The sequence below is a fragment of the Meles meles genome, chromosome 2, assembly GCF_922984935.1.
Source record: "Meles meles chromosome 2, mMelMel3.1 paternal haplotype, whole genome shotgun sequence".
NCBI lineage: Eukaryota > Metazoa > Chordata > Mammalia > Carnivora > Mustelidae > Meles > Meles meles.
The window spans coordinates 85,289,903-85,306,392 of NC_060067.1; the positions used below are offsets into that span (position 1 = coordinate 85,289,903).

The 16,490-nt window shown below is 33.6% G+C and overlaps 1 non-coding gene across 1 annotated transcript; it reads left to right on the top strand.

The window, feature by feature from the left end:
* The first annotated feature begins 482 nt into the window (after window positions 1–482).
* LOC123937741 lies at window positions 483–589 on the top strand. Its single transcript, XR_006817540.1, has one exon. It is a non-coding gene; the product is annotated as a U6 spliceosomal RNA (small nuclear RNA).
* The last annotated feature ends 15,901 nt before the right edge of the window (window positions 590–16,490 follow it).

The following is a 16,490-nucleotide window of genomic DNA, read 5'->3' on the forward strand; positions in this document are numbered from 1 at the left end:
TTATGCGTAGGTCAACTTGAGAAATACTCAAACCTGAAACGGAACTCCACATTATGCTGCTCAGAAAGATACAGCACAACCTCAATAGAATTTTCAAGGTGACAAGAACATGATGCAAAAATCCCTCCACCCCTTCAAAAAAGGGCACATCTGAGGAGTAGAAAATCAGCTGTGACCATGAAATATGTATGCATATAGTTTGGGTTATAATTTTTAATATTGGATACCAGTTTACCAAAAAGAAGTGCAAATGAATTATTGTCACATTGAACTACATAATGTTGCTCATAATTAAAGAAATAAAAATTAAGATAATAACTTGATTTACACTTATTTTCTTATAGACTAAAGTACCTGATGATGTACAGTATGTAAATATATTGAATGGAGAAGTCATGGTTCTCATTAAAAGGTGGTGGAAGTTGAAATTATTTTAACCTCTTTTAATGGCAGTTTGTCACATCTATAAAAATATAAATGCAGTGCTTGCTTCGGCAGCACATATACTAAAATTGGAACGATACAGAGAAGATTAGCATGGCCCCTGCACAAGGATGACATGAAAATTCGTGAAGCATTCCATATTAAAAATATATATATATATTTAAATATATATAAATATATATTCATATATTTACATATATTTATTTAAATAAATATATATAAAATATATATTTTATATATATAAATATATATTATATATAAATATATATAAATATATATAAATTTAAAAAAAATATATGTATATTACATTAACGTAGCAATTTTGCTTCCAGGAATTCATCATGCATATCTTGTACATGGATGCAAGGGCATTTCTACAAAGATATTTTCTGCAGCCCTGTTTATGATAAATTGGAAACCACCTTAATGTCTTTTATTTACTTATGTTATACCTATACCATGGAATATTATAAAACCACTACCTTAAAAAATCTCAAATATATTTCCAACTAGAAACATCAATTCCATTACAGTATTAAAATTTATGTGAATTTATGTTAAAATGAAAAATATGTAGGTAATATGGACAGTTCTGGAATGATGCAGAGTAACTTTAGAGTGTCCTCCTGGGAAGGAAAATGAGGACTAGAGAAGTATTTTCACTGTATTAACTATACTGTTTGAATATTTATCCTGAGTTTTATTTTTCTTCAGTAAATCAAAAATATAGGGGCACCTGGGTGGCTTAGTGTGTTAAAGCCTCTGCCTTGGGCTCAGGTCATTATCCCAGGGTCCTGGGATTGAGCCTCGCATCAGGCTCTCTGCTCCACAGGGAGCCTGCTTCCTCCTCTCTCTCTGCCTGCCTCTCTGCCTAGTTGTGATTTCTCTCTGTCAAATAAATAAAATATTTTAAAAAATCTAGTAAAAAGAGCAAATGGCATTTTGCAAATACTAATGTTGGACATCACATTGAAATGTCTGTATTTGTGAAGTTATTTTAAAATTGCATCAAAATTAATACTGTTTACGCAAGGAAGATTTGACATCAATATTTACCACCTCATCACTGATATCTTTTTACTCTATTAGTAGAACTGTTGATCATCACAACAGATGCAGAAAAAGAATTCAATAATATTCAATATTTGCCCACATACACTTGCCTATGTGTATCTGTGTATGTGTGTACTAAGAATAGCAGAGAACTTCGTTGAACCTGCTTGTGAATATCTACTAAAATTTAATGTAAACCACTATAATTAATTTTTAACTTTATTTTTATAGTGTTAACCCTTTTAAAGTATACAGTTATTGGTATTAAGTATATTCACATTGTTGTGCAACCATCATACTATCCATTTCCAGAACATTTTTATCTCCTCAAGCTAAAACTCTATACCCGTTAAACAACAAAATTCCATTTTCCTCTCATCCAGTCTCTGGAAACCATTATTCTATTTTTTTTTTTATCTCTATGATTTTAACTTTAAGTATCTAATTTAAGTGGGAAACAAATGCAGAGGAAAAATTATTAAATTTCTTTACTACCTACGGTCCACTGACAAGTCCTTGAAACAGGAAGAGTAACATTCCTCTAGGGACTCAACTGACTCAATGTTGATACTTTGCTAAGGGCAAAAAACAATCTTATCTCAACCCCTAGGACCCTGTAAGTCTATTTTTTATTTTATTTTATTTTAAACGTATAATGTATTATTTGTTTCAGAGGTATGGGTCTGTGAATCATCAGTCTTACACAATTCACTCACCATAGCACATATCCTCCCCAATGTCCATAACCCAGCCCCCCCATCCCTCCTCACCCACCTCCTAGCAACCCTCAGTTTGTTTCCTGAGAATAAGAGTCTCTTAGGTTTGTTGTCCTCTCCGGTGCCATCTTGTTTCATTTTTCTTCCTCCTTTCCCCCTATAACCCACCCTGCCCTACCTCTCAAATTCCTCATATCAGAGGGATCATATGATAATTATCTTTCTATGATTGACTTATTTCGCTTAGCATAATACCCTCTAGTTCCAGCCTTGTCATTGCAAATGGCAAGAAGATGTGGTGTGTGTATATATATGTGTATATATATATACATATATATACACACACATATATATATACACACATTTTATATATATATATATATATATATATATATATATAATGGAATACTATACAGCCATTAATTTTTAACTTTAGAAGCATTTTAAAAAGTCATGCCTGATGTCAGTGCTAGTGCTCAAACTCTAATCAGTTTTGGAGGTCCTGGGCAGTGTAATTTTCTCTTCTTACTTCATGCATTACTGCATTACTTGAATGTGATTTTTGTGGTGTTAAAGTATGTGGTATTTTTATCCTTTTTTGTTTTAGCTCTGTTGATTTCTATCTTTTAACTTCATGGGACTGTGATGAGAGAAGAGAGTCTTGGAATATCAATTATTTGGAATTTATTTTTATGGCTTACTACATAGTCAGTTTCTTCATGCTGAAATAGCCCCTTTATAATTTTTCAGTGAGAGACTAATGAAAATTTCTGTGTTCTTGATTTCTAAAAATGTCTTTAATTCACTTTAACTCTAGATGAGTGATAATCTGTGTGGGCATATAATGAAATACAAGGTAATTTTCCCAGAGCCATCTAAATATATTAATTATCTGACTTTTGTCACATATTTCTGTCAAGAAGTCAGCCATCAATCTGATTGGTGAAGTTTTCTTATAGAAAATTTAGTCTTTTTCTGGAAAATTTAAAAATTTTTCTTTGTTGCAAAGAGTAACAAATTTCATTGTGATGCATAGAGATTTGGATTACCCATGTGGCGGGGGTTTTTTTTTGTTTGTTTGTTTTGTTTTGTTTTTGTTTTTGTTTTTGTTTTTTTAACCCTGAAGAGTGATACCATTAGTTCTGGGAAAATCTCAGCTCTTTGATCTTTAGATATTATATCTTTGTGGTCTTTTTTGTTTTTTTCTTTTTGTTGTTGTTGTTGCTGTTGTTTTGTTTTGTTTGTTTGTTTTATTATCTTTCTGGAGTTAGGCAGGTATATATGGTCTTCAAACTGTTTCTCATGTCTCTTGATTACCCTCCTTCTCCCCTACCCCATTAGTTTCTGAAAGATTCCATTAGTCTTGTTTTTACAACTCACTGATTTGGTTTTTAATTTTCTTTAAGCTAAGATTTAGCCTATAGGTTTTAAAATTTCCCTAATGACTCTATTTCTTAAATTCTAAAATTTCTAATTTGTTTTTTTTCCCTGTCTATTGTTTCATCATCACATATTATTCTTTCTTAAAATCTTTTTTCTTTGTTTCTTTTGAGATATTTAAACCTACTTCTCTTAATATCTTTACCTTACTTGATTAGCTTGATTTCCTGGGTTCAAATTCTCTCCTGCTGGAGGCAGTAAACCCTCTTACATATTTGTTTGTGTGTTTGCTTTTACTCCACCTGTGCATAATGTATGCTCTATGAGGGCAAGATTTGTAACTATTTGTTTTTCACTGTTGGTTCTCTAGCTGTGGCAGAGCTCCTTCCGTATAGAAGATACTCAATTAATTGTTGCATCAGCAATTCATGCACTTTTGTTCTTTGTGAATCTTGTTTGCAAATTTATCCTGTATGGGTTTTTGATGGTCTATATCATTGCTTTATGTTTGTTTCTGTCCTGGGTTTATAAGGTGCAGGGCTTGAACATGGTAGCTGTTTGGCTTAAAATTCTTGGCCTGTGTAGTGGCCAATATCCATGCCACACACCCCTAACTTTGCATCTATGCTGGGCTCTAGTCTGATAGTTTATTTCTAACCCCTTTCATAGGAAGAAGGCACAAATTTGGCCTGTGCAGGTCTAGCCCATGACCTCTTAGCCTGTATTTGGCTCTACGTTCATGGGCTACGTTCAGTTCAATTACTTTTCCTTCTTCTAAGTTATCTTTTTCTGCTTCATGGATATATACCTGTTCAATTCATAAATTTGTCTCCATATTTTAAATAAAAATAAGCCATGGTCTATCATTTCTTTATTTGGGGAATAGAAGAGATAATTTTTTATGTTTTACTCTTTGCAGCTAGAAAAAAATAAATATATGTATGTTTTTGCCTAAAACCCAGAATTATTTATTAATCCCTTTATTTCAGCCCAAAAGGAGAACAAATCCTGTTTGTTCTGTGTCAAACTGGACACCCACTGTGTCCAGTGGATTTGGAGCACATAAATTTGTACTATCTGCATGAAGCAGAGCTAATCTACATATATTCCAGTATTTGCGTATATCTGTGTAGTAAATAGGAGCAAAAACTATGACCTTAAATATAGTTCATGGAAATGAAGCAATAGAAACCTGAACCATGAACACCATTGTGTAAGAGGGCCTAGAAATCTTTGCTCATAGACTATGGTCCTCAGTGGGAAGAAGTCACCTGCATGTGGATCTGCTTAAGTTGTAGCACAATTTGGTGGGAAACAGCACAATGTGCACACATTACTAGATAAACCTAGCCAACTTACAAAACAAAGACATTCTGTTTCCCATAATGGAATAATAACAGCTCCTCTTACAGAACAGTGATTTAACAAGATTGATACCACAAATTATACTACTGCATCAAATCCTTAAACTTCAGAAAGTCAAGTAAGGCATTTATGATGGTCTGCTTTCACTTTCACCTTCTTAAACCCATGTTCTCCCTGGCCCAGTTGTATATGTAGGGAGAGAATTAAAAATAGGTCAAAAGAAGAGGAACACAATCCCTTTCAACATGATTCATGCATCTATAGGTATTCATAAAAAACGCCAAATGAGGCATCTGGAGGAGAGTGGGCTTTCCTACAGCGTGAATGCCCTAGACTTCAATCACGGTATTATTTTGGGGTTTTTTTTTCAGCCCTATATGAGTTTCTTTGTATCATTTATCAGTGTCTACTTTCATGTCTCTTTTCAAACATCTAATTGGAATCTATCATTGTCTTAAGTTTACCAAACTTCAACTAGTTTCCAAATAAACATTTCTGAAATACTAATTTTTTTTCTGGAACACTTTTAAGAACATTTAGAAAAAAAAAAGATACTTTCTAGTCTAGGCTCTCTCATAAACATATATTATTCATAAAATGCTGTCACCACACTTAACTATTTTCTCAGTGATTTCCCATATGATTACTACATTAATACACATGAATTTAAGTCATATGATATGTGTCTATTTTGTCCTTCTTTCATACATGTAGATAATGATTTTGGGGTTGTGCCTTATACTATTAGAGCATCTGAATGAATAGTAAAAAAATCATTTATCTGGATATTCAGCTCTATAGTGCTTACACTTTATATGCTTATGCTTAGTTGACTTGTTTTTTGCATTTTACCTGTAGATTTGATGTTCTTTAACTGCATAGTTAGCATAAATTACCAAAGAGACCTGTTATCTTTCTCCATATATTCTTTTGTTACTGTAAAGTAACTTATTATACAAGTAATTTAGACAGTACAGAATTATGAAAAATAATAAAATTATAGCTTTACTCTTCTAGTCCTACTTGTCTGAGGTAACCAATTCTAAGAATTTGGTAATATACTCTGGAAATAGTTAAATAGTACATTTTCCATTCCTGTTATAGTTCTTAAAATTTTCCCCTATTTGATTTTATTGCATGTTAGTTTTCTTATATGATTTTACTATTTCTTCATGGTCTACTTTGGCAATTTAATCGAGTTTCAACTTTTATATCTTTCCAGTTGATATAAAAGTTTCTGGTATATTTTGCCAGATGTGGCATCTACCATTACCTAGTCAAAAATGATAGTACCATTGATTTTCCTTTTTATGTGTAGCGTTAGTTAAAATACTAGATGATGAACTACAGTGACTTCTACCGTGAATGCTCTAGTGTAAGTTATTAGAGGCACTTGGTTATAATACCTGCCACAAACAGGTAAATTATACTTTGATCCTTTCCCCCCAAATAACGTTTTAGCCTAAATGATCTTACCACAGTTCCAGTTGCACCAAAAGGGTCTATTAAATTACTGTACTTTCCTCTTAGAGAAATCAATACCTATTACCTATAGGTTACACTTAAAAATATGGGACTGTTTGAATTACTATGAATGGGTCTTGGTATCTTATAAATGTATTTTTAAAAATTAGTATTATGAGGAATCACGCTACGTCGGGCATATAAATAGGAGAAACTTATAGCTGAGAACCTGAATGAACAACAGGAGAGTCAGCATTTCAACTTTTACATGTTTAACAAAGGATTATGGAATTGTCCCACAAGCATAAGCTAAATCATGAAAATTTACATTTTCCTTCTGTAGGACAGTTCCTTCTAACATTATCCTCTGAACAACAGCTCGTTTTCTTGTGCCAGTATTCTATTCTGTGAACTGCAGCTTGGCAGCAGCCAGGTCTCAAATTTCAACCACATGTATTTCAAAAAATCAAAAGATCCTTATTTGGCACTTTAGGCACATATCTTTAAAAGCAGTGTTTGTGCGTCAGATTTAAAAATAATTGAAACCAGGGGGTTCAGAAAACCAAACTTTACTTCCAAGATGTTTCAACTTCAACTGATTCCAAAAACATTGAAAGCAACAGAATGGAAACGAGAATAGAAACTTCATGCAGACTGCAGTATATTAACTGACAGAGCCAGCAGGAATGGGCTCAAAATGTGCACACTACCCCCAACCCAAGATGGGGATCCTTGTAATGCCTTGACACTGTTTGCATGATGGGCTGCCTGAAAAGAGTCTTATGGGTTCTGCAAGTCTATGGGTAGGTATGTGGGCCCATGAGATCATTTTCTATGAGACTGAATGAACTCATACCCAAAGATGGGAACATATGTAGTTGTTTTGGGTTGGTTATCCAATATTAAAAATCACATTAAGAAGGATATGCATATATATTTCATGGTCAAAATTGACTTTCCATTCCTCAGATTTGCCTTTTTTTTTTTTTTTTTTTTTTGCAGAGATTCCTGCTTCATGTTCTTGTCACAACTTTGAAAAATCCTTTAAGGCTGTATGCATGTCCTTGTGAGCAGCATGGTTTGGAGTTCTGTTTCAGTTTTGTGTATTTGTCAAATTGACCTAATCATGTGAAAACAGCACTATATAATTGCCTTAAGATCAGTTCTTTTGAATTTGTTGGTTTTAAGCTGAAAAGAGCCCAGATGACTTGAAAGAGAAAGAAGGACTTGCTGTAAAATGCAGATAAAGGACATATAGAAGTTAGCAAAGGATTCTTTGTAGATTTATAGCACATGCTTCCCCATTTTGTGCAGTAGGGTAGCAGTAATCTCTCCAGTCTAAAAGAGCAATTACTCTTCTCTCCCTGAGAGAAGCTGAGAAGGAACTTCACTCTGACTGTAGAGGAAATAGGATAATAGAGATGTATAAAAACAGTAAATTGAGAGAAAATTACTCCAGTTTTATGTAAATGTGTTTAACTCTAATGTTACTCTTATAAACCTTCTTGTGTATAATTGAGGGGCATAAAATGAGTTAATCAGACAACTTTTTATTTTAGACTACACTGCTAATTTAATAATTGTCCGGTTCTCCCAGATTCCATTCCTTCTGTGTTCCAAGCATTGTTCGTATTGTGTGGATTCACCTTTATAGAGAACTCCTTTCATTGTTTCCTAATCAACAAAAAAGCCCTCACTAATTCGCCATTTTCTTTTATTCAATCAAGTCCAAGTACCTTAGCCTGGAAGTAAGCCTCCTTACAATTTTATATTTGGCCTTCAGATTCCTTCTAGTCTTAAAGCACATCATCCCCTCACCTCTTCCTTGGCCATCTTCATTTGTAGAGTGGAAAATCTCTCTCTCTCTCTCTCTTTTTTTAAAGCAGAACATATTGCAAAGAGAACAGACTTCAGAGTTCAGTAAACCAAAACTGAGACTTTAACTTCATCACTTATTTACCTCTGAAATCTTGGAAAACTCATTTAGTATTTGTAAAGTATTTCTGTGCTACCTATCTCTAGGGTGATTATACTTTCAAAAGAGAAAATCCAAAGGAAATGTTTTTGAAAACTAAAACATGATCTACCATTATTTTCAAAAGTGTATCAGAGTACTAATTGCATTTTATTTTCATAGTTTTGTATTAGAAACTGACTCCATGCTTACACATTTGATGAATCCTAGCCACAGATTATTAGCTGCTGACTTGCATAATTTGCTTAATTTCTCTGTGACATTAAAATGGAAATTATAATTCATAAAATGGAAATTATAATAATAGTGCCCCCCTCAAATAGTTCTTATGGGAATTTCAATAGAGTTAATTTTTTTTTAAGATTTTATTTATTTATTTGACACAGAGAGAGAAACAGTGAGAGAGGGAATACAAGCAGGGGGATTGGGAGTGGGATAAGCAGGCTTCCTGCTGAGCCTGGAGCCTGTCGCGGGGCTTGATCCTAGGACCCTGGGATCATGATCTGAGTTGAAGGCAGATGCTTAACAACTGGACCACCCAGGCACCCCCAATTGAGTTAATTGTTGTGAGAAGTTTAATCAAGAGTTAATATTTGAAAAAATGCCTAGAAGAGTACCCCTTGTGAAGAAAATGTCATATACGGGTTTGCTGAATACATAAGCACTGCATTAAACAAATTTAAATGGGTTTCTTTATTTCAGGACGTATTTAGCAAACATACACGGTTGTTTTCTAAGAGAGAATATGGTAGAGTTTTTCAAAATTATTTCCTAAGGGAAAATTTCTTTGATGAGTATCTTGGAAAACACTGAAGTTTACCAATACTTATTTAATTTTTTCTTAATAAATGGTTCATTTTATTCCCACTGGCTAGCTTCCTATTAGGGAGTTATATGGACTTTGGCAAGCCCTATTTAATTTGCATAGTGCTGAAAATAATCTTTAAATTTTTAAAAAAATTTTATTTTGGGGGCAATTTGATTTTCAATTGAGATACAGCAGAATTGAGTAGAAAATGTAGAGTACCACACCACAGAGATGTATTTGTTATGACTGAAGAATCTACAAGGACACATCATTATTATCCAATGTCCACAGTTTATATAAGGGTTCACTCTTGCTTTTGTATATTCTGTGAATTTCTGACAATGTATAATGACATATAACCACCCTGATAACGTCATGTAGAATAGTTTCACTGCCCTAAAAATCTATGATCTGCCTATTTATCTCTCCATCCCTACTATGTCCTGCAACCATTGAACTTTTTACTGTTTCCATAGTTGTCACCCTTCTAGAATGTCACATGGTTGGAATTATACATTATGCAGCTTTCTCAAATTTGCTTCTTTCATGTATACAACATACTGTATGTTTATTTTGATTTTTGATTTTTTATTAGCGTATAATGTATTATTTGCCCTAGGGGTACAGGTCTCTGAATCGCCAGGCTTACACACTTCACAGCACTCAGCATAGCACAGACCCTCCCCAATGTCCATAACCCAACCACCCTCTCCCTACTCCCCTCACCCCGGCAACCCTGTTTGTTTTGTGAGATTAAGGGTCTCTTATGGTTTGTCTCCCTCCTGATTCCATCTTGTTTCACTTTTTCCTTCCCTCCCCAAGTCCCTCACATTGCCTCTCAAATTCCTCATATCAGGGAGATCATATGATAATTATCTTTCTCTGACTGCCTTATTTCGCTCAGCATAATACCCTCTAGTTCCATACATGTCATTGCAAATGGCAAGATTTCATTTCTTTTGATGGCTGCATAGTATTCCATTACACACACACACACACACACCCCACATCTTCTTTATCCATTCATCTGTTGATGGACATCTAGGTTCTTTCCATAGTTTGGCTATTGTGGACATTGCTGCTATAAACATTTGGGTGCACGTGTCCCTTTAGATCACTGCATTTGTATCTTTAGGGTAAATACCCAGTAGTGTGATTGCTGGGTTGTAGGGTAGCTCTATTTTCAACTTTTTTTTTTAAGATTTTATTTATTTATTTGACACAGCGAGAGATCACAGGTAGGCAGAGAGGAAGGCAGAGAGAGAGGAAGGGAAGCAGGCTCCCTGCTGAGCAGACAGCCTGATGCAGGGCTCGATCCCAGACCCTGAGATCATGACCCGAGCCAAAGACAGAGGCTTTAACCCACTGAACCACCCAGGTGCCTCTATTTTCAACTTTTTGAGGAACCTCCATACTGTTTTCCAGAGTGACTGCACCAGTTTACACTCCCACCAAGAGTGTAGGAGTGTTCCCTTTTCTCTGCATCCTTGCCAGCATCTGTTGTTTGCTGACTTGTTAATTTTAGCCATTCTGACTGGTGTGAAGTGGTATCTCATTATGGTTTTGATTTGTATTTCCCTGATGCTGAGTGATGTGGAGCACTTTTTCACGTGTCTTTTGGCCATCTGGATGTCTTTTTTGCCGAAATGTCTGTTCATGTCCTCTGCCCATTTCTTGATTGGATTATTTGTTCTCTGGGTGTTGAGTTTGATAAGTTCTTTATAGATTTTGGATACTAGCCTTTTATCTGATATGTTCTTTGTAAATATCTTCTCCCATTCTGTCAGTTGTCTTTTGGTTTTGTTAACTGTTTCCTTTGCTGTGCAAAAGCTTTTGATCTTGATGAAGTCCCAATAGCTCATTTTTGCCCTTGCTTCCCTTGCCTTTGGTGATGTTTCTAGGAAGAACTGCTGTGGCTGAGGTGGAAGAGGTTCCTGCCTCCTCAAGGATTTTGATGGATTCCTATCTCATATTGAGGTCCTTCATCCATTTGGAGTCTATTTTTGTGTGTGGTATAAGGAAATGGTCCAGTTTCATTTTTCTACATGTGACTGTCCAATTTTGCCAATACCGTTTGTTGAAGAGACTGTCTTTTCCATTGGACATTCTTTCCTGCTTTGTCAAAGATTCATTGACCATAGAGTTGAGGGTCTATCTGGCTCTCTATTCTGTTCCATTGATCTATGTGTCTGTTTTTGGCACTACTCTTTTGAGTTTATTTTTAACAATTGCTACCCAACAGGATAATGCAAAACCAAAAAAAAACAAAAAACAAAAAACAAAAAACAAACCTGAAATATATTGGATGAGTTCAGCTTTTATTTATATTTATTTATTTGGTTACCTTTTGAAATATTCATAAGTACCCTTTGCTTAAACTAATAAATCATCTGGCTACTACAAACATTAGGACCATCTGTCATCCTTGCACATAGTTTTTCTTCCTGGTATCTTTATAGGTTTGTAACAGAATGAACTTATGGAATTTATTCAATTTTGTTAGTGAAATATGTTAGCCAATAAATACAGCCCAGAAAATTCCTTATGTCATAAATGTTTTTATTGTGGTCTTTTATCATTTGATTTATCAAGTTAGGAGGACTCAGTCTAATAAAGTAATGGGGCTTAAAAGAATAATGCTGTTTTTCTTCAAGAATAAACTGAACTTTGAAATTGTATCTTGATTGAAAAAAATGTGAATAGACCTACTTAAAATCTGACCTAGAAAGGACAGATTCTTTATAAATCTAAAAGTTGTACAGAATCAAACACTAACAAAAGCCTAATCCAGAAAGAAAGAAAGAGAGAGAGAAAGAAAGACAGTTTAGTTCATTTTTCTTATTTTTATGCACATCTTGGATATCACATATACTTTTGACAGATATTTATTTCTATGTAACTATATCTAAAGACAAAACATGTTGTTGACCACACCCTTCACCTATATTTTTGTATTCATTCATGACTTCTCTTTAATATGAGCTAATAAATATATACCTATTTATTAAGAGAAAATATACTATTAAATAATATTTAGCATACAACAGATATCATTAAAATAGCATTTCCCAAGGGGAGATAAATATATTATTGGTGGAATATGAAACTAATATTAGGGGTAGCCACAAGAACAATTTTTTATTTTTTAACTGTTTTATGTGAATTAGAAAAATACATTCAAATCTTGATTTCAGGAGAGACAGAAGGATATCTTTAAAAAGTAAACCATTATGGGGGCCTGGGTGGCTCAGTTGGTTAAGCATCTGACTCCTGATTTTGGCTCAGGTCATGATCTCAGGGTCTTGGGCTCCAGCCTGGAGTTGGGCTCTGCCCTCAGCAGGAAGTCTGCTTCTTTTCCTCTCCCTCTGCCCCTCCCGCTGGTCACAAGGGCTCTCTCTCTCTCTAAAATAAATAAGATTTTTTAAAAAGTAGATCATTAGAAAGAGACATGCTATGTTATTGATGATAAGATTGTGTGATGGTATGGCAAAATGATAAAGATAAGTGAAGTATGGAAGTTTTGGAAATAGTGCATTATATGAGTGCATTATGAGTCAATATGAGCATTATAATATGATTTTATTTTATATATGACTAATTTCAGTAGCCTATCTTCCTAGTGTATTTTATTATAATTTAATTCACAAAAGATGATTGATATCTATTAGCTTAGGTCAGGTTCAGGTAAAACAAACTTGTGGCTATCATATGAGGCAAAAAACCCAAAAAACCACAAAGTTGCATTTATTCACTAAAACAATTTAGTGGAAGTGCTTTGCAACCTCAAACTGTTGTACCCAACAGAGGAATTAAGACACATACTATGACTTATAAAGCTTTTGTATGACTGAACCCTTTAATTCTGTAGTGATCGATCTCTCCCCTCTATTTTCCTCTGAAATGAAACCATCTACCTTAACGCTACTGAATCTCATCAGTACCTACCCACCTTCGCTATATAACCCATACCCTAAAAACTGTCAAGTTTTGGAACATAGATATAGTCTTAATAAGTTTGTGGTATACTTTTAGCAAAAGCAATTCTGAAATTGGATGGGGGAAAAAGATGTTTAGGGATAGAATACATTGGCTTTAATCATATATATTATTCACACAACAGTCTTTTACAAGTATACCTTTTCTTCCATGCTCTCCACTATCCCTATTTTTTGCAATAATTTATGCTTAATGCATTGATCATAAAGGTCTTTTTAAAAAAGTTTATTGTCACCCATTAACACTTATTTAGATACTAACTTGTGATATAAAGAAATATTGAATTATATTGTGATGGAAATATTGAATTATATTGTGATGGAAACAACTCTGAAGTTTGAATTCCAAGGTTTTTTAATTTTTGTAGAGAAATATAATCATATTTGGAAAGGAGTAGACAATTTAGGAGGTGCTCAGACTAGTAGTGCTTGAAGAGAAAGTCACAGAAAAGGTACTTGATGTAAGTTCAAAACTTTTACTTTGTTCATTTCTTCACTCTTTGTATGTAGTCTATGATGTTCTCCCAAAGGAGAACACCACACCAAACACACACCAAAGGAGATGCGTTGAGCGTCTCCTTAACTTCCCAGATAGCACTGGAATCTGTTTCTCAGTTTTTTTGGGTTCTTCATATTCCTTCATCACATGTTATTTGGTGAATGTACTTATAAGGAAATTAAAAATCTACAAGTTACCATGTTTTTTAATATATGAGGTGATTTACTTCTTAACCTAGGGTAGTTTTTATTTCATAAACAACAGCCATAATTTAAAGATGAAAGACGTCTTAAGGATAATCTTTGACTAGTTTCCTTGGTGAGGAATTTTTAAATCTTCAAGGATTTTTTTTTGCCACTTCATAAAATAAAACAACACAGGTGTGAATATATTCATAACATATATTCATATGTTTAACATATGAATATATGTATATATTCATATGTTAAACACAGGTGTGTTGTTTTATTTTTATATATAAACTTTATATATTTTATTTTATTTATATATAAAAATATATATAATTTATATATTATATATAATATATTATATATAAATATATTTAAGTATATAATTTTATATATAATTTTATAAATAAATAAATATATATATATATATTATCTGGAGATAAAGAGGAGAAGAAAGGAGAAAAAGAATAATGGGAGAATTTTCTTAGGGGAAGACCATAAGATTTAGTATAAAAACAGACATGTGTGGACCTGTTTTGGAAGAAAGATGTAGATCTTTATAAACCTGGTGGAGAAATAGAAGCTAAGTTGATTTGAAACAGAAAGAATAAAGGTTAGTTATAGATGTGGCAAAGCAGATAAGAAGGTGGTCCAAGTTGAAGAGAGAGGTACCTGATTTCTTAGCAATTCAGGTTATGTAATATTAAATTAATTTTAAAAATTAATTAAGGTAAGAAAATTAATAAGGTAAGAAATTAATTTAATTTCTATTATGATGTAAATTCTGATGTAATGTTCTATTCTGATGTAAAATTCTATTCATTGCCTCTTGTTTTGGCTTTGAGTTGGTGGTGCTAAGGAGAGAGAAGAGGCAGGACTCCATCCAGAAGGATGATATGATATAGACAAGGGACATGCTTCTAGGTTGTGAAATGCAGAATATAATTTAAAAATTGAATTAAATAAATGTCTGCTTCTTGTCTTTGTAACTCATACTAATTTGAGAATCTAGTGTTTGATTTTTTATTATTTATCATCGCAACTTCAAATATACTACATCTCATTCCATTGACTCTGATCTGAACTTCAGTCCTCTTCTGTGTAGGGTGAAGAAAACTTTCCTTCTTACTTTCTACCCTTTCTATATCTTATATCCTTTAATTATATTTATATTTTTATAACCCCTAAGATTTTTCACATTGCCTTTCTCTTTTAAAGTTGTATTTTCTTGGATTCTTTTTTTTTAAAATAAATTTGATATATACATTTTTCTTAACTTTTTAAAAAAGATTTATTTATTTATTTTAGAGAGAGAGAAAGTGAAGGTACACACAGGAACATAGAGGGGAGGGGCAGAAGGAGAGAGTCCCTTGATCCTGAGATCATGACCTGAGCTGAAACCAAGAGTGGGTCACTCAACTGACTGTGCCATCCAGGCACCCCTTAATTTTTTCTTGACAAATTAAAAAAAATTTTTTTAAGTCCAATATGAGGCTTGAATTTACAAGCTTGAGACCAAGACCCTGAGACCAAGACCTGAGCTGAGATCAAAAGTCAGAAGCTTAACTAACTGAACCACCCAGGTGCCCTGATAAATATATGTTTAAGTACTATTTAAGAAAAGATGGGAGATATACACATTTCTTTCTTTCTTTTTTTTAATTTTTGTTTTAGATTATTTATTTATTTATTTGACAGAGAGAGAGATCACAAGTAGGCAGAGAGGCAGGCAGAGAGAGAGGAGGAAGCAGGCTCTCTGCGGAGCAGAGAGAGCAGCTTAATCCACTGAGCCACCCAGGCGCCCCTGCACATTTCTTTATTCTGTCTTCCAGTTGATTTCAGTTTGTTGGGTATAGAATTCTAGGTTCAAATCACTTTCCTTTAAACAATGAAATTGTTGATTAATTATCTTTTGGCAGTTTTCTGGTGAGAAAACTGATACTGATGTAGCAGAACAATACTTTAAGTTATTAAACTAATGCATCTCTGCTCTGGGTAATCCCTGTTCCTTTTTCTCCCATGGCTCAATAATCAATGAGATCCAATTCAATGGGAGAGCAATTCAGTCTAGAAAATAGTGATCTTTGCTCAGTTCAAATTATACTTTCTCAATGTATGATAAAACATTTATTTTGAAAGCCTTACCATGAAAAAAGACTTTCTAAATTACAAGTTTTTATTTATATAACCAGAGTAAGTTTTTTTTTTATTTTAGAGCTTAGAATTTAAGGATAAACTATAGTGAAAAATAATGTGTTTTAAGATAATATCCTCTTTGATTGGAAGTGTAAATTCACTTAAGTTTTAGAAGCCTGGGTAAAGGGTAAGAACAAAATAAGAGCGAGAAGGGGAGAGGAGAAGAGACATATCTTTAATCACATGTTGGTACATCAAATTTTTGCATATTGAATTTTATGCATGTTTTCTGCAACATAGCATGGAAACAACAGAGTAGTCTCAGTAATAAAAGTGTCCCGATAGAAGGACCTGAGCTATCACTGCAAGTTGTTTAGGCCTGCATGTGTTTGGTTGGGCATAACAGAGTTTTGGTGCACTTTGCAGGAACAGGAAAGGAGTGTTGGGAGAATCCAGTTGTTTCTGAA